At 34.5% G+C, this 26,303-nt stretch overlaps 1 protein-coding gene across 3 annotated transcripts in view; it reads left to right on the top strand.

Moving 5' to 3' along the window:
* Nucleotides 1-26,303, top strand: part of ImpL2 (Ecdysone-inducible gene L2) — a 114,244-nt gene that overhangs the window by 67,073 nt on the left and 20,868 nt on the right. Inside the window, exon 1 of one of the 3 annotated variants that reach the window (XM_075304085.1) lies at nt 18,136-18,330. The exons of the other annotated variants lie outside the window; for them this stretch is intronic. The gene's annotated coding sequence lies outside the window, so the exon portion shown is untranslated. Of the gene's footprint in view, nt 1-18,135; nt 18,331-26,303 lie in introns of those variants that run through there. 3 annotated transcript variants of the gene reach the window in all.

Genomic DNA, 26,303 nt, shown 5'->3' with positions numbered 1-26,303 from the left:
CTCTGGCTGCTGGGTCCATATTAGTGCATATCGGGCGAAAGATATATATGGGAGCTATATCTAAATCTGAACCGATTTCTTCCAAAATCAATAGGTTCCTATTCTGACCCAAATTAGGAACATGTGCCAAATTTGAAGGCGATTGGACTTAAATTGCGACCTAGACTTTGATCACAAAAATGTGTTCACAGACAGACGGACGTACGGACGGACAGACGGACATGGTTATATCGACTCAGGGACCCACCCTGAGCATTATTGCCAAAGACACCATGTGTCTATCTCGTCTCCTTCTGGGTGTTACAAACATATGCACTAACTTATAATACCCTCTTCCACAGTATGGCGCAGGGTATAAAAAATTTTCTGTCTATGTTAGCACTACTAAAGGGTGATTTTATATGAGCTATAGCAATTTTTTAAAACAAAACCAAATTCAGTAGACTGCATACAATTTTTATATGAATCGATAGTGTACGGTCCATATAATTTGAAGATTATTTCAGGCAAATGTTGACCACGATTTAGCCTCAAAAGGTCCATGCTTCTTCTTATTTTTTTAGGGATCTTCATGTGTCTTTCGATGCCTTTCCCACCATTGCATCCCTAATCGCAATTGATAGTATACTCTTTGGTGTTGCTCGCTTTTATTATCCATAAACTTTATTTCATTTATAGGCTTTGTTCAATTGTTCAGGAAATACTACACGTGTGATAAATTCGTTTTGTTCGTCATTATATTCTAACTCTGGGAAAAAATTACCAGAAACCACTTGATCGTTTTTCTTTTTATGTGATTTAGAAGAGATTTCAATTAAGTTTGAATGAATATTACACGCGCACGTCTCCATACAATAGACTGTGATGGATGTAGAATGCAGAGAATAGGTGTGTCCGGAATTGTGCGAGTCAATTGAGTAGGATCGTAAAATAACACAGAATTCGCATTTATTAGTAGTTACACATGAATTATGACTTCCTCGTACTGATGCTGATTTCTGACAACAATTTTCTTTTTGTTTCATTCTGAGAATGCAATGAAGACAATATATTCCAAGTACATAGAAAAAGATAATTTTATTGTTGCAATCACAAAATTATTAATTGGTCCACTTAATTTTAAATTGAAATATCTTCAATTACGGAAATTATAATATCAATATCAACAATGCCAATTAAAAAAAAAACGGATTGTTTCTATTAACTAAATATTTAATTGATTCAGTTCAGTTCATTTTTCTTTCGCGATGTTCATGAAGATGAATTGTAAATAGCTAAGACACAAACCAGACAGATTTAGCTGTGCTCCGAATGGGTTAATTGAGTTATGGTAAGGCGACCAAACAATTGTTATATATTTTTTGACTATTTATGACCAATAATAAATTATCTAAGCTACAAATTTGATACCATAACAACCCAGCAAAAAAAGCGTCGCCGAAAAAGCAGTGAAAATGTCTTTTTGGATCCGAAAGTGGTGCAACATTGCCGCAGAAGCGATGAAGTTAACACGGGCTTGTCATAGGACGGATGTCCACCATCTCAACAGCCGTTGTACTGAATTTCCATCACTTCTTGAGGTGTGATACGTGTGATACTTGTGATATTTTGCATAAAAAAAACAATTTATATAATTTGTTATGATATTTTATGCATTCCAAGGCTTCAGTGTTGCCAGGTGATTTTGGAATCTTCCCCCCAAATCTTAAGTAAAAAACCCCCAAATTGTACCAAATTTTTGTCAAAAACCCCTAAAATTTTTTTAGTAATGCCAATAGGTAAAATAGGCTTCCCAAATTGGTAAAAACTATAGTAATGCAATTCAAAAATTTAATTTTACAAAAAAAATATCTAAAAATATGTATATCAATTAAAAAATCAGATAGGAGAAAATAATTCAATGAAAAAATATTTCAATTCACACCCAGCAAACAAATTTGGAAGTTCTTCTAAAGGCATAACATTAAAATCACTTCCAAAAATGTCCATAACTTTAAAAGCACTTCCAAAAATGTCCTCCCAAAGATGTTCTTTATTTTAATTACACAGGAAGTTCTTCTAATTAAATTTTTATAACTCGCTTTTTTCATATTTTAATGGGTTATTTTAACTTGTTTTGTTTCAAATAGATTAAAAACCGGGAAAAATTAATAAAATGGAACAAATTATTCCAATTTTGTCGGTAAAAATGATGAATCCAAACGTTTCAGACAAGCTTTAGAATGTATTAAAAATCATAAAAAATAATAAAAATTATTTTTTTGGCAAAATACCACAAACATTTTTAATGCACATCCAAAACACTGAATTCAGATCACACCCTAAAAAATGATTCAAATTCAGTGCAAGGGCTGTTGAAATGGTGGACATCTGTCCTATGACAAGCCCATGTTAAATTCATCGCTTCTGCGCCAATTTTGCTCCACTTCCGGATCCAAAAAGAACATTTCACTACTTTTTTGGCGTAAGTATATATATTCTGGGTCGCGGTGAAATTCTGAGTCGATCTGAGCATGTCCGTCCGTCCGTCTGCTGAAATCCCGCTAACTTCCGAACGAAACATGCTATCCACTTGAAACTTAGCATAAGTAGTTGTTATTGATGTAGGTCGGATGGTATTGCAAATGGGCCATATCGGTCCACTTTTACGTATAGCCCCCATATAAACGGACCCTCAGATTTGGCTTGCGGAGTCTCTAACCGAAGTATATTTCATCCGGTCCGGCTGAAATTTGGTACATGGTGTTGGTATATGGTCACTAACAACCATGCAAAAATTGGTCCACATAGGTTCATAATTATATATAGCCCCATATAAACCGATCCCCAGATTTGGCTTGCGGAGTGTCTAAGAGAAGCAAATTTCATCCAATCCGGTTGAAATTTAGAACATGGTGTTAGTATATGATCTCTAACAACCAGAATTGGTCCATATCGGTCCATAATTATATATAGCCCCCATATAAACCGTTCACCAGATTTGACCTCCGGAGCCTCTTGGAGGAGCAAAATTCATCCGATCCGGCTCAAATGTGGAACGTGGTGTTAGTATATGGTATCTAACATCCTTGCAAAAATTGGTCCACATCGGTTCACAATTATATATAGCCCCCATATAAACCGATCCCCAGATTTGGCTTACGGAGTCTAAGAGAAGCTTATTTCATCCGATCCGATTGAAATTTGGAACATGGTGTTAGTATATGATCTCTAACAACCGTGCCAGAATTGGTCCATATCGGTCCATAATTATATATAGCCCCCATATAAACCGATCCCCAGTTTTGGCTTGCGGAGCCTCTTGGAGGAGCAAAATTCATCCGATCCGGCTCAAATGTGGAACGTGGTGTTAGTATATGGTCTCTAACATCCTTGCAAAAATTGGTCCACATCGGTTCACAATTATATATAGCCCCCATATAAACCGATCCCCAGATTTGGCTTGCGGAGCCTCAAAGAGAAGCAAATTTCATTCTTTCTTGCTGAATTTTGGTATAATGGTGTTGGTATATGATCTCTACCACACATCGGTCCATATCGGTCCATAATTATATAGCCTCCATATAAACCGATCGCCAGATTTGTCTTGCGGAACCTCAAAGAGAAGCACATGTTGGTATATGGTCTCTAACAACCATGAAAAATTGGTCCACATAGGTTCATAATTATATATAGCCCCATATAAACCGATCCCCAGATTTGGCTTGCGGAGTGTCTAAGAGAAGCAAATTTCATCCAATCCGGTTGAAATTTAGAACATGGTGTTAGTATATGATCTCTAACAACCAGAATTGGTCCATATCGGTCCATAATTATATATAGCCCCCATATAAACCGTTCACCAGATTTGACCTCCGGAGCCTCTTGGAGGAGCAAAATTCATCCGATCCGGCTCAAATGTGGAACGTGGTGTTAGTATATGGTATCTAACATCCTTGCAAAAATTGGTCCACATCGGTTCACAATTATATATAGCCCCCATATAAACCGATCCCCAGATTTGGCTTACGGAGTCTAAGAGAAGCTTATTTCATCCGATCCGATTGAAATTTGGAACATGGTGTTAGTATATGATCTCTAACAACCGTGCCAGAATTGGTCCATATCGGTCCATAATTATATATAGCCCCTGTATAAACCGTTCTCCAGATTTGAACTCCGGAGCCTCTTGGAGGAGCAAAATTCATCCGATCCGGTTCAAATTTGGAACGTGGTGTTAGTACATGGCCGCTAACAATCATACCAAAATGGGTCCATATCGATCTATAGTTATATATAGCCGATCTACTGTCACACAAAAATTGGTCCATATCGGTTCATAATCATGGCTGCCACTCGAGCCAAAAATAATCTACCAAAATTTTATTTCTATAGAAATTTTTTTCAAAATTTTATTTCTATAGAAAATTTTGTTAACATTTTATATCTATAGAAAATTTTGTTAAAATATCATTTCTATAGAAAATTTTGTCAAAACTTTTTTTCTATAGAAAATTTTGTCAAAATTTTATTTTTATAGAAAATTTTGTGAAAATTGTATTTCTATAGAAAATTTTGTCAACATTGTATTTCTATAGAAAATTTTGTCAACATTTTATTTCTATAGAAAATTTTGTCAACATTTTATTTCTATAGAAAATTTTGTCAACATTTTATTTCTATAGAAAATTTTGTCAAACTGAATTATATACGTATTTATCGATCTTTTTTGATTTAATATATATCACGTATGGACTTACATACAATTTAGAAGACGGTGTTAGGAGGTTTTGAGATACCTTGCCATCGGCAAGCGTTACCGCAACTTAAGTAATTCGATTGTGGATGGCAGTGTTTCGAAGAAGTTTCTAAGCAATCCATGGTGCAGGGTACATAAGCTTCGACATGGCCGATCTTACGGTCGTATATACTTGTTTTTTTTTTTTTTTTGGAATCGGTGTTGTTGTGCATTTATATTGAGAAATATACAAAATTCTCAATATAAGTCGTAGTCTGTATTTAAATCGTTTTTTTTTAATCTAAAGATTCAATAATTCAGTTAATTTAAAGACGAATTCTTTAAATCAAAAATGTTTTTCTTTACTTTAACGAAAAAATTCCCAAAGATCAAAGGCAAACGGCTTTATCGGAGGAATGCAAATTTCCATGAATCGTGTCCTAAATTTAATGATAACCTTGTTTTCAAGCAATGATAGTTTTTTTAATTAAAAGTTAATTATTATAAAGGTATTTGTGTTAAATATTGTGTAAATGGCGTGACCTTAAATTCGGTTTTCATAAACATTTAGGTCAATATTTTTTAGGGTATCATTGAACGCTTTTTTGCTTTGTAGTCAAAAAGTCAACAAACTTAAAGAGGATTTCATTAAATTTAAGGATTTTTTTTTGGAATTATTAAAGCAAAGTTGATCTTAGTCAAACAACATTTTCTTTCATTTAAAGATATCCAGTTTTAAGTCGAATCACTTAACTATAAGGAGAAAATGACTTCATTAAAAAGTTTGTCGGCTTTTGGACAAGGAAATATTTAATATCAGAGAAATGGGTCTTCTATGCTAGGGAAAAATCGTATTCATATTTTAAGGACATGAAATATTTGGCCTGACGACAATATATTTTTCAGTGTAGTTGGAAAACCAAAGGTGTTTGATATTCGGCCGACCCCAGATCGTTTGTATTCAAAGCGGTCATGATAACCATTGCACCACGGTAACTTGAGAATAAAATATGGGACAGTGCACTCGCGGTAACGTGAACAAGCTTTTTCTTATACCAACTACTCCGTAACGCCGAAAAACTTGAAATTTGACGTTAAAGGCAAATTCAAAAATACAATTTCAAATACACTTATGGATTTTTTTAAGGGATTTAGTTTGGCTTTTTTCGTGAATTTTAATTATTAATTTAAATTGTTTTATAAATCCATACCCACTGATATTTTTCCGATCTCTTTTTTAATTTTTTCATAAAATTAAATTAACTTTTTAATATTGCTGATGGGAGCCACCGTGGTGCAATGGTTAGCATGCCCGCCTTGCATACACAAGGTCGTGGGTTCGATTCCTGCTTCGACCGAACACCAAACAGTTTTTCAGCGGTGGATTATTCCACCTCAGTAATGCTGGTGAGATTTCTGAGGGTTTCAAAGCTTCTCTAAGTGGTTTCACTGCAATGTGGAACGCCGTTCGGACTCGGCTATAAAAAGGAGGTCCCTTGTCATTGAGCTTAACATGGAATCGGGCAGCACACAGTGATAAGAGAGAAGTTCACCAATGTGGTATCACAATGGACTGAATAGTCTAAGTGAGTCTGATACATCGGGCTGGCACCAAACCTAATCTAACCTAATATTGCTGATAACAAAACTAAATGACTATCACGCTAGAACGTGTAAAACTCCCGAATATGGCTATGTTTTGTTCTGAAATTCGCTTAAGTTCGCTAACGTGAACTCTTTTGGTTTTAATTAGTTCACGTTACCGAGCGAGTGCACTGTATTGCATATTGCCCAAAATTGCTGAGTTTTTTTTTTTTCGGAAAATCTCACAATTCCAGGAAATTTCATATAATTTCTCAAGAATATGAATTCTCAAAATTTGTCTGCAATCCCAGAAAACCTAATAGGCTACACCAGTGAACGTATAGTACGATAGTTAGTAGCCAAGTTTCTCTACAAATTTCATAACTTACAACTTTTTCATCCCCATACCCGCGAAACATGTTCCTCAACCAAAGCTGTTTTAAAAAGAAGAAACAGTGCCGCGGTGTCTGCCAGCTATAATAGATTATTTGAATTAATTTCTAATGGTATTTTTAATGCAACAGCAAAAACAAAAACACAGGTGGGATGAATAGATGCAGGGAGAGAGAGAGAGAGACAAAGGCAATTAACACTTTGACTAAAATTTGCACCTGATAAATATCGTTTCCGAACACAAATCTTGGACGATAGGAAGGGAAATGCAAAGCAACTTACATGATATAATTCTTTAGAGGAAACCCGACATGATACATGTACTATATTCACCGATACTCGTAGTATACATGTCCATTATAGGGTTATGTAAATGGAGCTATAGTAAATTGACGTAACCTTACAGAAAAATTTAAACTATTTCATGGGAAACATGAAATACCTCTTGCGGATATTGAACTAAATTGTAATGTTCTATTTGAGATTTCCCCATATTGGGTACTTTTTCCGTGAATTGGTATGAAAGATTTGACCTGGAGATATAATGGGGGAATGGGAGCCACCATAGTGCAATGGTTAACATGCCCGCCTTGCATACACAAGGTCGTGGGTTCGATTCCTGCTTCGACCGAACACCAAAAAGTTTTTCAGTTGTGGATTATTCCACCTCAGTAATGCTGGTGACATTTCTGAGAGTTTCAAAGCTTCTCTAAGTGGTTTCACTCCTATGTGGGACGCCGTTCGGACTCGGCTATAAAAAGGAGGTCCCTTGTCATTGAACTTAACATGGAATCGGGCAGCACTCAGTGATAAGAGAGAAGTTCACCAATGTGGTATCACAATGGACTGAATAGTCTAAGTGAGCCTGATACACCGGGCAGCCACCTAACCTAACCTAATGGGGGAATTGTCAAACCTTTTGGGGATTTTCAGAAATCTGTTCAGTTCTACTACACGCAAAGGAAAAAAAAAGAGTTTGGAAAACGTGTATCGAAAACGTTTTTCATTTTTTACACAGTTTTTTGTACTTCTTCAAAAATTTCAAACTTTTATCAACAAAAAATTTTTTGGTACAAAATTTTTATTTTTGCAATAAAAAAACAAGTATATACGGCCGTAAGTTCGGCCAGGCCGAATCTTATGTACCCTCCACCATGGATTGCGTAGAAACTTCTACGAAAGACTGTCATCCACAATCGAATTACTTGGGTTGCGGTATCTTAACGTCGTTTTCTAAATTGTGAGTTTGTCCATACGTGGTATATATTAGACAAAAAAGGTATGTGTTCGTAAGTCTTAATTACGAATCGATATGGACTTTTGCACGGTACCTAGAAAGCCAGAATTGAAATATGGGGGTCGCTTATATGGGGGCTATATACAATAGGTCTGTTCGCGTACTTTTTCAGTAAAAAATATCCAGTAAAAACTAGCAAGAGAGTAAGAGTGTATTTTACTCTCTTTGCTTAAAATTGCTTAAAAGTACACGAACGGTATCCAGTAACTATTTGCACATTCAAAGTTTCAGCTGCTAAAACATTAAAAACAAAAAACGAATCCTATTTATTTAACTTCCAATCGTAGTTGCCGAACATGTACATTGTACTGGCACTTTGTTTGTTACTAATAACAAGCTGGCAACGTATGCTATGGTTTGCAAGATTTTAGTGGGGAAAATCTCTGGCAAAAACTTGCAATTTCTCTATCTCATAACTGCCAAATGTAGTCTCTCTCCGGCTGTCTTTTGCTGGCGTTTTGGTGTAAACGAACGACTTCCAGTAAACATTTGTGATAATTATCAAAAATTATCGGGTTCTCAAACGGAGCTAATTATGAACTTGATATGGACCAATTTTTGTGTGATTGGGACTCGATTTATCTGAGGGCTATATATAATACTATAGACCGATATGGACTTAGTTAGGCATTATTGTTAACGGCCATATACTAGCACAATATACCAAATTTTAACTTACTCGGATGAAATTTGCTCCTCCAAGAGGCTCCAAAAACAAATCTCGGGATCGGTTTATATGGGGGCTATATATGATTATGGAATGATATGGACCACTTTTGGCATGGTTGTTAAATATATAAATACTACCACCACGTACCAAATTTCAACCAGATCGGATGAATTTTGCTTCTCCAAAAGGCACCGGAGGCCAAATCTGGAGATCGGTTTATATGGGGGATATATATAATTATGGACTGATATGAACCAATTCCGGCATGGTTGTTGGATACCATATACTAACATCACGTACCAAATTTCAACCGAATCGGATGAATTTTGCTCTTCCAAGGGGCTCCGGAGGTCAAATCTGGGGATCGGTTTATATGGGGGCTATATATAATTATGGACCGATTTCGATCTATTTTTGCATGGGTGTTTGAGGCCATATATTAACAGCACGTACCAAATTTCAACTGAATCAGATGAATTTTGGTCGTCCAAGAGGCTATATATAATTATGCACCGATGTGAACCAATTTTTGCATGGTCATTAGAGACCATATACTAACACCATGTACCAAATTTCAGCCGGATCCGATGTGGTCCAATTTTCGCAGGGTTGTTAGAGACCATATACTAACACCATGTACCAAATTTCAGCCGGATCGGATGAAATTTACTTCTCTTAGAGGGTCCGTTTATATAGGGGCTATACGTAAAAGTGGACCGATATGGTCCAGTTGCAATACCATCCGACCTTCATCAATAACAACTACTTGTGCCAAGTTTCAAGTCGATAGCTTGTTTCGTTCGGAAGCTAGCGTGATTTCAACAGACGGACGGACATGCTCAGGTCGACTCAGAATTTCACCACGACCCAGAATATACAGTATGTCAAGAAAGTCTTTTGACATTGCCAAATATTTCAAATTCCAGAAATAATTGAAGTAAAAATCGAGTTGTTAATTCGTTTTGAGAAAAATAAAATATGTATACTTTGCAAAATACATAATAAAATATTTTTTAAAATTAAATTATATTTAATTTTGGAACAAAACATAAGTTTTATCCTATTGTCAAAACACTTTCTTGACATACTGTATATATTTTATGGGGTCTTAGAGCAATATTTCGATGTGTTACAAACGGAATGATAAAGTTAATATACCCCCATCCTATGGTGGAGGGTATAAAAATAATGTTTAATAAGACATATTTTGAAGTTTCATGGAAAAAATTGAATATATATATTCAATGGGTACATGATTAGTAAAAGTCACACTAAAATCAAGCTCATATAAAATAACATCGAATACGGTTCGGGATTAAATCAAGCATAGTGGGATTATATTCAAGAATAAAAACGATCGATCCAAGTCTCAATTCCGCTTAAAACAAGTTCGTTTTGGCTCAAGTTAAGCGCTAATTGGGTTTAATATAAACTTAAATGCGGATTGAATCAAGTACAGATTAGGATTAAATAGAACTCCATTAAGCTTGAATCAAGCACTTTCCGTACTTAAAGGAAGCACAAACGCGATTGAAAATTTCTAAAATGAAGAAATCCGTACTTAATATTTTCGGGATTGAATTAATAATTTCGCACTTGTATTTACAAAAACCGTACTTACCGTATTTTTGACACCGCTACGGCTTGAATCAAGTAAACTTTTCTCTATTAATTTTTGTGGGTGCACCGGCGAAGTTGGTATAACAACGTCTAACGATTATTTTAAGAATTTTCTTGACGAAAGACGAAATCGTGAACATTCCGTTTTGGTTTTTGTCAACGTTTCCGTTTCATTTTGTCACCCTCTGTTTATGGAACGCAATATTTTCTATTAGTGTAAAAATTTGTGATAATTATCAAAAATTATTTGGTACTAGAACGGGTCTAGTGGTTCAAATGGTATACAATAAAACAACGACTGAACAAACCAGAGCACAGCGTAGGTTAGGTGTCCATTATGATACTCTACGTGATTTCCTTTCTCTTATAAACGAGTGCTTCTATGACAAGTGAACTCCTTTTTATAGCCGAGTTCAAACGGCGATTCACATTGCAGTGAAATACTTGGAGAAGTTTTGAAACACTCAGTATCCACCACTGAACACACATTTTTCTGTTTGGTCGAAAAAAGTCGCATGACGTCAGAAAGTTTGCAAAATGCGACTAAAGTCGCACAACGGTAACACTGATTACGATAATTTTTACTTTTTTGTTGATTTGTAATGGCAAAAATATATTTATACAAAAATATAACGATGTGTAACATACAAAAAAAAAAAAAAATAATAATAATTTAGAAAAATATTTAATAAAAATATTGCTGCTGGTGATATTTGAACCAACGAACTTTATTTTATCATTCATAATGATAAAGGACATCTGAGGAAGTAGTTAGAATGTCATGCCGTAGTGTCATATTAGGTTCATAGCACAAACATTTGAATAGACGTTTTGATGCATCATGTTCAATGGCGTTTGTGGCCGAGTGTTCAAAGGCGTTCTGTAATAGTGCCAACATAAATTTTTGTTTGTTATTTCATTTTTTTTAAACTTCTTCATCCAAATGAACTTCCAAGGCACAACTTCTAAAGCAATGCAAAGGATCCAAAAATGGAGAACTTCCGTCCTACGACAAGCCCATGTAAAATTCATTGGATATTATCCAAGTTTGCACTACTTCCGGATCACAAATTGGGGATCCAAACTACTTTTTCGGAAGCTCTTTTTTTTGCTGGGAGCGAATTAAAGTCTCTGTAACACGTATGAGACAACCCTTTATCAAACACCTGAGAGAATACGCCAAACACGTTTCGGACAACATATTTGACGTATCAAAATGAAAATCATTACTGCTGGGGCTGTCTAGCTATCTGGCTATTACCTGCTACATATATGTTTGTACGGCGAGACCGATTTCCCCGTCTAACTCTCTGTCCCCTCTTAATCATTCATTAATCTCTCAGGCAACCTACAAAATGAGATATGGTAGACAAAGTGGCAACAGACCAAGCAGTCGCTAACACATCTACAATTATACATACGAACGAATGAATATACGACACGACACGATCAACCGGCCGGCTATGGGATCCCTCCCGCTAAGCATCGTTCAGACAAACAACAACTATCAGAAATAAACCAAAGCGACCGAGGGAATCTGACATCAATTTGTGATCGCTCATTGCACAGCTGGTAAAAAGGTTTTAAGGTTTGCTATCGCCATTCGTTGAGGCCTCTAAATAAATATCTACGAAGTTTATGGCATATTTCATTAAATTAAACATTGACATTGGGGTTGAGCCCACGACCGTATGTATGCAAAGCGGGCGTGCTAACCGTTGCAACACGGTGGCTTCCAAAGTGTTCCATCGCGTTCAAAAAGTGGACGAAAAAAAAATAAAACGATAACAACACCAAAAATGCTCCGAAAATTGAAGGCTAGATTTGATCGAAATCCTCGCCCCAATGGTCGACAACTTGCTCGTGAGAAGTGATGCAACACAAGAACTCACCGAAGCACAAATAAAAGTTAGGGTGGAAGAGCCATTGTGTTGCTTCGTTTGCGTGAAAGTGGTCAGTTATCGAGTTTGGTTTTTTCCGATGAGAAGTGATTGCTATTTCAGCAGTTTGTAAGCAAACAAAATGATCGGGTTTATTTGCCAAAGATTTCAGGTGAAAATGTACACCTTCGATTGGCCACCAGAATTCATATCCCGCCGATGGTAAGATTGTGGACTGCACACACAAATTTTTTTTTCTGATTCAATCACGAAATTAATTGATCCAATTAATTTTTTAATTGAAGTGTCTTCAACAACCACAGAAATGATAGTATCAATCAAAAAATTAATTGAAGGTCAATTAAAAAATTAATTAATCCAATTAAAAAACAAGTAAGGAAAATCTAAAGTCGGGCGGGGCCGACTATATTATACCCTGCACCACTTTGTAGATCTACATTTTCGATATCATATCACATCCCTCAAATGTGTTGGGGGCTATATATAAAGGTTTGTCCCAAATACATACAATTAAATATCATTCGATCTGGACAGAATTTGATAGACTTTTACAAAATCTATAGACTCAAAATTTAAGTTGTCTAACGCACTAGGGTGGAACACAATTTTAGTAAAAAAATATGGGAAACGTTTAAATCTGAAGCAATTTTAAGGAAACTTCGAAAAAGTTTATTTATGATTTATCGCTCGATATATATGTATTAGAAGTTTAGGAAAATTAGAGTCATTTTTACAACTTTTCGACTAAGCAGTGGCGATTTTACAAGGAAAATGTTGGTATTTTGACCATTTTTGTCGAAATCAGAAAAACATATATATGGGAGCTATATCTAAATCTGAACCGATTTCAACCAAATTTGGCACGCATAGCAACAATGCTAATTATACTCCCTGTGCAATATTTCAACTAAATCGGAGTTAAAAATTGGCCTCTGTGGTCATATGAGTTTAAATCGGGCGAAAGCTATATATGGGAGCTATATCTAAATCTGAACCGATTTCAACCAAATTTTGCACGCATAGCTACAATGCTAATTCTACTTCCTGTGCAAAATTTCAACTAAATCGGAGCAAAAAATTGGCCTCTGTGGTCATATGAGTGTAAATCGGGCGAAAGCTATATATGGGAGCTATATCTAAATCTGAACCGATTTCAACCAAATTTGGCACGCATAGCTACAACGCTAATTCTTCTCCCTGTGCAAAACCAATTTGGGGTAAAACTCTGGCTTCTGGGACCGTATTAGTCCATATCGGGCGAAAGATATATATGGGAGCTATATCTAAATCTGAACCGATTTCAATAAAATTTGGCACACTTGTCTATAGTACTAATTGTTCTTCTTGTGCAAAATTTTAAGAAAATTAGGGTAAAACTCTGGCTTCTGGGGCCATATAAGTCCATATCGGGCGAAATATATATATGGGAGCTCTATCTAAATCTGAACCGATTTCTTCCAAAATCAATAGGGATCTATTCTGATGCAAATCACATACTTGTGCCAAATTTGAAGTCGATTGGACTAAAATTGCGACCTAGACTTTGATTACAAAAATGTGTTCACGGACAGACGGACATGGCTATATCGACTCAGGAGCCCACCCTGAGCATTTTTGCCAAAGACACCATGTGTCTATCTCGTCTCCTTCTGGGTGTTGCACTAACTTATAATACCCTGTTCCACAGTGTGGAGCAGGGTATAATTAATTGATACTATTATTTTTGGTGATTGATTTTTGTTTCAATTAAAAAATTTGTTGATTCAATTAAATTTTTAATTGAATAGTTTTTAAAACTCAATTAAAATTTTAGTTGGAAAATTTTTCGTGAAATTTTTTTCTATGTGTACATGGTCGCTTCCTGCTTCATCAACCCGTTGGGGTCAAAACAAATGCGGAATGTTATCGGGAAAATGATCTAAATATAGTATTAAAGCCCTGGGCAGATAAACATTTCGGTCGCAGATCATAGACATTCCAACAGGACTCAGCAGCGTCATTGCATGTAGGACGCGTAAACCAAAAATGGCTTGAACAAGAGGTTTCAGGCTTAAAAATCTCCAAATCCAAACCTACTGGACTGTTGCGTTTGGAGCATTACCATAGTAAAGGCCATCTCAATACGGCGCTTCACGGAGAATGGGTGTGATGGCTTTGTCTGTAAAACATACTGCTCCATGAATTTATATGTCCATAGATTAATTAGTATTTTATTTATTTTGTTCATAAAAAATTATCCAAAAAGTTATTGGGGATTTTTAAATTAAATTTGATTCAATCAATTAATTTTTTAATTGAAATTTCTTCAATCACAAAAATTATAGTATTAATCCCTGAATTAATTAGAAATAAAAAATATATGTTACTTCATTAAACAATTATTTGATTTTTTCCCGGCCTTTTGAATTAAAATTTTAATTGATTTTGGTCGAAAATTTCAATTATGTTTTTAAATGAGGATATCAATTATTTTTGTTTATTTATAATTATGTAGGATTTTTAATATTGTAAATTACTGACTCAATAAAAACATGGTTTAAGTCAATTTAGTATTCAATGAATAATATAAAATTAGGGGTATTTAAAATAAAATGGTTCAAAGTAAATAAATTGTGTAGTATGAGAGAGATATTATGTTTAGCTACGTGTCGTACTTTGCACTGACTCGTGTTCGGTGTTGCCAGTATTTTCCTGGCTCTTGTCCCCAAATTGGGACACTATTGTCCCCAAAAATTCCCCGCAAAAATCCCCAATTTCAATTTTCGACAATTTTTTTTATTGTGAAAAAAAAGTAAAGGAATAAGCACTGCTGTAGAAAATCCGCAATGATTTAGAAATATGCTGTTTTTGTTATGCCAGTTTGCGAGTTATAATAATATGAAGATTTCAAAACAAAAAACCAGGAGAGGGATGTTCAAAACATCATCCGATACAAGCCCTCATCAGAATTAATTATAGGTAGAACGAGTCATCAAATTTTTATCTTATGCTCGACAAATAAAAATTGGGGACATCACTTTCAGCCGAGTCCTACAAATAACTTCACAACAGTAGAAAAATTTCTTAGGCAAGCAGAGTAAATTGTAAATTAGTTCTTGGGCATCCAAATGAATGCCGTGGGATAAAGAGGAGGAAAGGTTTTGTTTTATATTTTGAATATTTGCAATAATCCCTTAGTTTTTTTTTTTTTTGAAAATTCCCACCAATTCCCAAGTCCCCAACTCAACAAATTCGTCCCCATCCACCAAAAAAGATTCCCTATTTGGGGAAAAATCCTCAATACTGGCAACACTGCTCGTATTGGCTTTTTCGATGTTAGGCAAACCTTTTTTTCTCTTACTATAATTATTTTTCAATTATATAAAATAATTTTCTTGGACTTTTGCTAGAGTTTATACTTTCTTCTGAATTTTTCGGATTTTTCTTTTGATTTGATGTTAATCTAATTTTTTTCGAATAAATAAGTTTTTTAATTCGAAATATATTTTTCTTCAATTAAAATGTCTTAGTAGACTTTATTTTTATTTTGATTAAAAAATTCATTATGTTTTCAACTTCAATTAACTTTTTACTACAAAAAAAAAAAAAAAACTGATTCAATCACGAAATTAATTGATCCAATTAATTTTTTAATTGAAATGTCTTCAATCACGAAAATGATAGTATCAATCACAGTTTTAATTGGGCATAGAAAAAATTCTTGATTAAAAAAATAATTGATGTCATAGCAATTTTCAATTAATTTTTTAATTGATTCAATTAAAAATTTAATTGATTTTGAATGCAAACCCCAATTATTTTTTTATTTAAAATGGTAACTATTTTCAATTACTTTCTGAATTGGCTTAGAGTTTTTATTTGGATTAAGAAATGTTCATCACTTGTTTTTTAACTGACTTAGTCTTCCGAATTTGATTAAAACGTTAATTGTATCAATTAATTCTTTCATTAAAATTTTAAAATTTTCAATCATTGACTTAATTAACTTAATGTTTCTATCTTGATTAAAAAGTTAATTGTATCAATTAATTTATTAATTAAAAAAACATTCAACTTCAATTAACTTTTTAATTGGAAATATTTTGGTGATATTTTTTTCTGTGTAGGGTCTAAATACGACCCATTTGTTGTTATCATTGACTGATCATGCCCGTTCGGATATTAACAATGGTCGTTTGAGTACCCTTGTGTCTCTTGACCTGTCTAAGGCCTTTGACTCTGTGAGTTATGCAAGATTGATTGCTAAACTTGGTAGTCAATTTAGTTTTTCGTTATCGGCTTGTAGGTTGATTTATTCATATTTAAGGCATAGGGAACAATTTGTTGCTTTAAATGGTTCTGAATCTGGCTTTCTTCCACTGTCTTCTGGTTTACCTCAGGGATCGGTTTTAGGACCACTCTTGTATGTGAATGATGTCCATTGTTACACGAATTCGAGTTTGTGTAGGACGTTCGTTTTTGCGGATGACGTTTTCTTACTATTTAGTGATTTTGGTTCTTTGGCTGGGAACTTTGAGGGTGAGATTAATGCTGGTTTAGATCAATTTATGCGCTGGGTTTTGGTTAATGATTTGGTTGTGAATGTGGCTAAGACGAAGGCCTTGATGATTAGGTCTAACAGGAGTCACTCCCAATTGCCGCAATTGCTCCTTGGGAATGAGAGGATTGAGTTTGTTGATAGACACCGTTGTTTGGGTGTCGTGCTCGACTCTGAGCTTTCGTTCCAGTTCCATATTGATGCACTGTCTGGAAGGATTTGGTCTACTTTACGCAGAATTTATTCATCGTATTTATATTTGCCTCTCTATGTCAGGCTTAAATTGGCACATTCGATCTTGATGTCTCAAGTTCTTTACGGCCTTGAGGTTATCTCAGGGTGCTCTGCACGACTTTTTACGAAGCTCAGGCGCATAGTGAATGTGATTGTTCGCTTTGCTTACAATGTTCGAAGGAGGGATTCGATTTCTGGCTACGTGAGGAGTTTCCTTGGCCTCTCTTTCCGTAATTTTGTTGACTATCGAAATCTTATTTTATTTCATAAGGTTATATATTCTTCTAGTCCGTTGACTTTACGTTCTTTCTTCTCCTTTTCGCGTTCGTCAAGAAACCCACAATTGGTTGTTCCCCGCATTATGAGAAGCATTTTTGCTAGGTCTTTCTTAGTGAGAATTGTGCGTTGTTGAAATGGGTTGCCGCTTGAATTGCGGATATTTTCCCAGTGTAATAACTCCTTTCGTTTGAAACTTATGCAGTATATAGATTCGAACTTACCTTATTAATTCCGATATTATTATTCTTTATTTGTATTTGTCTACCTCGTACAGGGACTAATATAAATTTATTTTATATTTCCAAAAGCTGAAAATTTATAGTTAGGCTGGGGAGCCGATCAGATAAACTACTAGTACTACGGAAAATGATTAAAAAATGGAAAAACAAAAGATATGTAAATATTTTGTACTTATTTTTACATAAATCGTTTAATTTAAATTATCATAAGTATATTTCTGACATTCAGGTATTCGTACTAAGTAATATATGTATTGGCCTATGAAAGGCTTTGTATTACTATTTGTTTAATAAATGAAATGAAATATGTTGGTGATATTTTTTCCTGTGTGGCCATAGCTAAGAAACTAGATGCTCGATTTGATATCAAGATCGTAATCTTTGGACCCAAGTAAAATTTTTTGAGTATTGATACCTTATGTCTGCTAAAAAGGCCCATCCTATACCCATTAAGCTTGGTCAAAATACATTCACCCAGAAAGAAATCGTTTTTTTTTTTTAATTATTGAACATTTGATTGGAATAAAATTGAAAAATAAAATCGCCAAGCAAGGAGCCAAGCAAATCTCGAACACTGTAATATGTAGTTCTACCTGTTTGGCAATGGATGAGGCTAATAAAAGTTAGCAGTGGTTTCCTTTTTATCGCATTTATAGTTCTCAACTTCTTGGCGGTTGCTACGGCTTAATAAACGCATCTTTCCGCTTGCTTATTGAGTTGATGTGATTACTTATTCGTTAGTGGTGTTTCTTTTAGCATATGGCGAAGATGCCTAAAGTCTCAAAGCGGTAGAAATTAATGTGTGTATTCAAGCATTTCAAAAAAAAAAGGTGTTGCAAGTGTAATATGTTATAAACGTGTAAGTGTAAACCATATATATTTGTTGTAAGAACTCTTTTTTTTTACGTTTATAATACAAAAATGCGAAATTAAAAATCAGATTTTGAAGATCTAATATTCACAGGTTTGTAGCGTTTCTACAAAATGCGTTTGCGTTTAATTCAAACTTTTGTCGAAAACCCAGAATAGTTCATCATGTTCTAAATGGTATGGACTTAAATGAATACAATAATTTTTATATGGTTTTATTCGGTGGATTATACGCAGTTTTATATAAAGCTATTCTTTGAGACAAAAAAAAAAAAATAAGATAACAAACCCGAATAAAAATAAATTTTACAAGTTGAAAAAGGTTTTCTTTTTGAAATGGAAAAATTCAGTTTAAACAAATACATGATTTACCTCCATTTTACCTCCGTAGTATTGACTCATCTGTTATCATGCCCACATGTATTCCATATGCCGGTTAGGAACTTAACTGCTGAACAATTCTCAGTTAAAGTTAATCGCATAGAAGACATTTCCATTTTTATACCCTCCATCATAGGATGGGGGTATATTAACTTTGTCATTCCGTTTGTAACACATCGAAATATTGCTCTAAGACCCCATAAAGTATATATATTCTGGGTCGTGGTGAAATTCTGAGTCGATCTAAGCATGTCCGTCCGTCTGTCTGTTGAAATCACGCTAACTTCCGAACGAAACAAGCTATCGACTTGAAACTTGGCACAAGTAATTGTTATCGATGTAGGTCGGATGGTATTGAAAATGGACCATATCGGTCCACTTTTACGTATAGCCCCCATATAAAGGGACCCTCAGATTTGGCTTGTGGAGCCTCTAACAGAAGCATATTTCATCCGATCCGGCTGAAATTTGGTACATGATGTTGGTATATGGTCTCTAACAACCATGCAAAAATTGGTCCATATCGGTCCTTAATTATATATAGCCCCATATAAACCGATCCCCAGATTTGGCTTGCGGAGCCTAAAAGAGAAGCAAATTTCATCCGATCCGGCTGAAATTTGGTACATGGTGTTGGTATATGGTCTCTAACAACCATGCAAAAATTGGTTCACATCGGTCCATAATTATATATAGCCCCCATATAAACCGATCCCCAGATTTAGCTTGCGGAGCCTCAAAGAGAAGAAAATTTCATCCGATCCGGCAGAAATTTGGTACATGGTCTCTAACAATCATGCAAAAATTGGTCGAAATCGGTCCATAATTATATATAGCCCCCATATAAACCGATCCCCCGATTTGGCTTGCGGAGCCTCAAAGAGAAGAAAATTTCATCCGATCCGGCTGAAATTTGGTACATGATGTTGGTATATGGTCTCTAACAACCATGCAAAAATTGGTCCATATCGGTCCTTAATTATATATAGCTCCATATAAACCGATCCCCAGATTTGGCTTGTGGAGCCTCTAAGAGAAGCATATATCATCCGATCCGGCTGAAATTTGGTACATGGTGTTGCCATATGGTCTCTAACAACCATGCAAAAATTGGTTCACATCGGTCCATATTTATATATAGCCCCCATATAAACCGATCCCCAGATTTGGCTTGCGGAGCCTCAAAGAGAAGAAAATTTCAACCGATCCGGCTGAAATTTGGTACATGGTGTTGATATATGGTCTCTAACAACCATGCAAAAATTGGTTCACATCGGTCCATAATTATATATAGCCCCCATATAAACCGATCCCCAGATTTGGCTTGCGGAGCCTCAAAGAGAAGCAAATTTCATCCAATCCGGTTGTAATTTGGAACATGGTGTTAGTGTATGATCTTTAACAACCGTGCCAGAATTGGTCCATATCGGTCCATAATTATATATAGCCCCCATATAAAACGTTCTCCAGATTTGACCTCCGGAGCCTCTTGGAGGAGCAAAATTCATCCGATCCGGTTCAAATTAGGAACGTGGTGTTAGTATATGGTCGCTAGCAACCATACCAAAATTGGTCCAATCACACAAAAATTGGTCCATATCGGTTCATAATCATGGTTGCCACTAGAGCCAAAAATAATCTACCAAAATTTAATTTCTATAGAAAATTTTGTCAAAATTTTATTTCTAGAGAAAATTTTGTTAAAATTTTATTCGGTTCAAAAATATCGAGCCAAAAATAATCTACCAAGTTTTTATTTCTGTAGAAAATTTTGTCAAAAGTTTATTTCTATAGAAAATTTTGTTAAAATTTTATTTCTGTAGAAAATTTTTTCAAAATTTTATGTCTACTTTGTCAAACTGAATTATATACGTATTGGATCGATCTTTTTTGATTTAATATATACCACGTATGGACTTACATACAATTTAAAAGATGGTGTTAGTAGGTTTTAAGATACCTTGCCATCGGCAAGCGTTACCGCAACTTAAGTAATTCGATTGTGGATGGCAGTGTTTAGAAGAAGTTTCTACGCAATCCATGATGGAGGGTACATAAGCTTCGGCCTGGCCGAACTTACGGCCGTATATACTTGTTTCTTTCTGTTAAGTGGCAGTTAAATCCTACACGCAGAGAAGGAATATGATCACCTCAAACATGTTTCAAGAGCAAAATGTTATTTTTGTATGGTGACCATGTAACATGTTTGTCAATAAAATGTAATTTTTTTGTCGCTAGTTTTTTTATCGCTAGAACTACCTTGCAGGTAAGTGAATTTTTTCAATACTTGAAGGACAGGTCCTCTGTATGTATAATGCCCGGTGCTTAAGCTACTAAGCAAAAAAAAAGTTTCCAAAAAAGTAGTTTAGATCCCCAATTTGTGATCCGGAAGTAGTGCAAACTTGGATCATCTTCAATGAATTTTACATGCGTTGTCATAGGTCGGAAGTACTCCCTTTTTGCATCCATTGCATTGCTTTAGAAGTTGTGCCTTGTAAGTTAATTTGTATGAAGATATATAAAAAACGAAAAAAAATGTTTTTTTTTTCACCAATTTCACTTTGTATTTTCATCAATATTTTTTATGACACTGTTATTTTCCTATTATCGAATTTTTACAATTTTAAAAACTTTTTCGCTCCGACCAAGGGTTTGTTGGTACCATAATAAAACGCCTTAGCGCACTCAGCCACAAACGCTATTGAACACAAAGCGTCGAAACCTCAATTCAAATGTTTGTGATATGATCGTAATACGAAACCAAGGAATAACATTATAACTGCTTCTCGAGATGTTCTTTATTAGTATGAACGGAAAATTAAGAAACGCAGGTTCAAATCTCACCAGCGACAATTTTTTTATCAAATATTTTTCTAAAAAAAAAAATATTTTTTATGTTATAGATTATTATTTAATTTTCGGTATATATTTTCTTGTAATTATATTTTTTCCATTAAAAATCAACAAAAAAAATTAAAAATTCTCGTAATTTGCAAAACTTCCTCAAAAGAACTTCCATGGAAGCGAAAAAGTCAAACTGCACAGGTTCAAATCCCAGCGGGAATGAAATATATTTTTTATTATTATTGTTATTTTTTTAATTTTATTATTAATAAAATTAAAAATATAGCCTAATTGCGTACTTTCTAATACTTGTCCAAGAGAACTACATCGCCTGTGGAAAAAAATCATTGGGGGATCCCACGATCCGCTTTAGAAGAAATGTTTGTGGACTTGTCCAAAAGTTGAAAAATTCGATGCGATTTAAAAGAAATGGATGCGCTTTAAAAGAATTTTTTTTTACTGGGGGATCCCACGATCCGCTTTAGAAGAAATGTTTGTGGACTTGTCCAAAAGTTGAAAAATTCGATGCGATTTAAAAGAAATGGATGCGCTTTAAAAGAATTTTTTTTTACTGGGTATATATGAATACCGCTGAACGGCATTGACTTCTCAGCAAAAAGATTTGGAAGTTCTTCTTATGTCATTACTTTTAAAGTACATCCAAAATTGCGCTTCTACACCCTCAAAAAAATCGCTTCTCTAACATATGTTCCAAACATATTTTGCAGGAAGCACATATATTATTGGATACCGCCGAAACATTAATATGTTTGTTTTATGTGAGCATATTATATGTTTGGAAGCATTTTGAGTCCAAAAATAGTATATGCTTGGAATAATTCCCCAAAGAAGATTGTGTTCATTCCCTCACATATTTTTAACTTCCACGAAATTTTTGAGTTCTTCGCATCTTTTTCTGTAATACAAATGTCTATTTTCTTGATTCCGAATGTCTATTCTCTTTATTCCGAATACTCAATCTACTATTCAAATTAAATAATATTTAGACTTAAGCATACCATATTTTTGGCCATATTATAAAACAGTTTTCCGAAACAACATACAAGCGGTTTCACAGAAATTGCTCTCATTTCATTCTCTCGCTGTGTTATGTTGATATCTTTTTATTCAGACCTCCCGGTTTCCATCTCTATTTCTTTCTCTATACTAACTCTCTCTCTCTGTCGCTCTCTGAATAAAGTATCACAACATAAAGGGTGATTCTTTTGAGGTTAGGATTTTCATGCATTAGTATTTGACAGATCACGTGGGATTTCAGACATGGTGTCAAAGAGAAAGATGCTCAGTATGCTTTGACATTTCATCATGAATAGCCGAACGATCTGCCACAACGTCGAATTTTCAGTGAATGGGCCCTAGAAAAGTTGGCAGAAAATCCGCTTTTTTATCGACAAATTTTGTTCAGCGATGAGGCTCATTTCTGGTTGAATGGCTACGTAAATAAGCAAAATTGCCGCATTTGGAGTGAAGAGCAACCAGAAGCCGTTCAAGAACTGCCCATGCATCCCGAAAAATGCACTGTTTGGTGTGGTTTGTACGCTGGTGGAATCATTGGACCGTATTTTTTCAAAGATGCTGTTGGACGCAACGTTACGGTGAATGGCGATCGCTATCGTTCGATGCTAACAAACTTTTTGTTGCCAAAAATGGAAGAACTGAACTTGGTTGACATGTGGTTTCAACAAGATGGCGCTACATGCCACACAGCTCGCGATTCTATGGCCATTTTGAGGGAAAACTTCGGAGAACAATTCATCTCAAGAAATGGACCGGTAAGTTGGCCACCAAGATCATGCGATTTGACGCCTTTAGACTATTTTTTGTGGGGCTACGTCAAGTCTAAAGTCTACAGAAATAAGCCAGCAACTATTCCAGCTTTGGAAGACAACATTTCCGAAGAAATTCGGGCTATTCCGGCCGAAATGCTCGAAAAAGTTGCCCAAAATTGGACTTTCCGAATGGACCACCTAAGACGCAGCCGCGGTCAACATTTAAATGAAATTATCTTCAAAAAGTAAATGTCATGGACCAATCTAACGTTTCAAATAAAGAACCGATGAGATTTTGCAAATTTTATGCGTTTTTTTTTAAAAAAAAGTTATCAAGCTCTTAACAAATCACCCTTTATATATGTTTATTCGAAATTTGTAAATTTATATATGTTTACATTCACGCATATTATTTTTATGAAACATTCATGCCCCAAACATAATATATTCTAACATATTAACATATGTGTCCCAAACATTTTGTGTTAGTTTAGGAACATTACATGTTTGCACTTAAATATATTGTGTTTAAAAATTGTGCCCGAAACACATTTTGTTTATATCGGAACATATGAAAAACATATTTTTCTAACAGTGTAGAGATAGACATCCCAGCAAAAAAAGCGTCGCCAAAAAAGTAGTGAAAATGTTCTTTTTTGGATCCGGAAGTGGTGCCAAATTGATGCAGAAGCGATGAATCTAACATGGGCTTGTCATAGGACGGATGTCCAACATTTCAACAGCCGCTGCACTGAATTTGCATTACTTCTTAAGGTGTGAGGTGAATTCAGTGTTTTGGATGTGAATTAAGAATTTTTGTGATATTTTGACAAATAAATAATGTTTAAAATTTTTTATGATTTTTAATACATTATATCGCTTATCTGGAACGTTTATTAATTAAGAATTTTTGTGATATTTTGACAAATAAATAATGTTTAAGATTTTTTATGATTTTTAATACATTATAACGCTTATCTGGAACGTTTATCATCAAATATTTTCAAAAATTCGCAATTTTTCTAGAAAGGATTTAACATTTTTTTCGGCTAAATTTAAAAAGTTTGTACCATTTTATTAATGCTTAATAAGTTTGTAACCAATTTGAAACAAATAAATATAAATTTCCCATTAAAAATATGAAAAAAGCGGGTTATAAAAAATTGACTCAAAAAAGAACATCTTTGGGAGAGCACTTTTGGAAGTTCTTTTAAAGTTGTGTCTGGAGAAGAACTCACAAATTTTTTTGCTGGGATGCTCTTCTAGAGATAGACTTCCTCTTCTAAAGATAGACTTGCTCTTCTAGAGTTAGACTTGTAAGTTTTTCCCTTATTTTTTTTCTTTTTTAATGAAATCCGAAATAGCACTTTTGGAAGTTCTTTTAAAGTTGTGTCTGGAGAAGAACTCACAAATTTTTTTGCTGGGATGCTCTTCTAGAGATAGACTTCCTCTTCTAAAGATAGACTTGCTCTTCTAGAGTTAGACTTGTAAGTTTTTCCCTTATTTTTTTTCTTTTTTAATGAAATCCGAAATACTGAAATAGCAATACATCTGAAGAACTAATGCGAAATCAGAAGACACCTTCCGTCCTATGAGAAGCCCATGTAACATTTTTTGCTTCTGAGTAAATTTTGCTTTTTTGGCTTTTTTTTACGGCTTTTTACTTAATCAAACACATTGGACGTTGTGTCAAAAATTTTAAAACTTCTTGAGACAAGCTGATCTGCTGAACTGCGGAGTGTATAACACGATTACATGATTCTTTGCAACATTCTCGCATACGAAACTGCACTTCCTTACCGCTTTTCATAAATCTGTTACCCAGTTACATATTTGTGATTTTCTTTCATTATCATTTGATTTTAAAATTAGCTGGTTCTGCATAAAATGACCATCAGAGGTTTATCAAAAGGTTCTTGTATCGCTTTCGATTCAGCTCGACAGACAAAAACAACAACAAACTTTAATTTGATGATCCAATTGAAAACAATAAGTTGTTCGGTTCCCGGGACAAAATTTTTAAATGTTGGTAACATTGTGGGGGTTTTTATTTGATGAAATAATAATATTAGAAAAGATGTCCTTGTTTATATTCAAACACCACCATTGCTCATTCTTTACGAGCTACTGCATCATTAATCCTGAGGGGGATTAAGATACTGCTCATAATTTCTATATTATTTGATAAAAAAAATTCTCGACAAGTTTTCTGGTTAAGGATGGAATAGAGCTGTCGTTAGCTGGTATCAAGATTGCAATAAACTTCGAAAGCTTCCGTCGTGAATTTCCAAGAATTTGGAATCACCTCCAATGAATGTATGAATGAATTGATATGTTAACTTTACTATACACGATGTACATATGCCGTTCGTCGTTTGTACACATAGATAACGCCTAAGTATATAATAGTCGTAGGTACATATTTTTAATATCCATCTGATAAAGAAGAGCATTGAGAGAGGTTAGTGCAATGGTGAGAATAAGAAATAAGTTGATTTACCGAGCGATCAATGAATAATACAGAGATATTGAAGTTTAAACCAGTGATGCCACACGGGCAATTTATAACACTCTTCCAGTCAGAAGCACGGTTGCCAGATTTTTTTTTTTTTGAAAGAGATCCCAAAATTTCGAAATTTTTCCCCACGAAAAATTCCCAAAGAAAAAAATTCATATAATTATTGTATGTGTTCAAATTTTATTCTATGAAAAATAAAAACAATCTTACAATATCGAATTCTTTAATAGGTAAGGACTTCAGCAAGTCTGTTAGCTCGTCAATTGTTGCAATCGATGTGTGTTTTGCAATAAAAATTGCGGATTTTTTTCTTCCGAAAGTTATACCAAAACTAATCTACCAAAATTTGGAGAAAATCCAAACAAGAATTATTTTGTCAAAATGTTATTTCTATAAGAAAATTTTCTCAAAATTCTATTTCTATAGAAA

The sequence above is a fragment of the Haematobia irritans genome, chromosome 4 (genome assembly GCF_050003625.1).
Source record: "Haematobia irritans isolate KBUSLIRL chromosome 4, ASM5000362v1, whole genome shotgun sequence".
NCBI classification, from domain to species: Eukaryota; Metazoa; Arthropoda; class Insecta; order Diptera; family Muscidae; genus Haematobia; species Haematobia irritans.
This window is presented reverse-complemented; position numbering and strand designations above follow the sequence as displayed.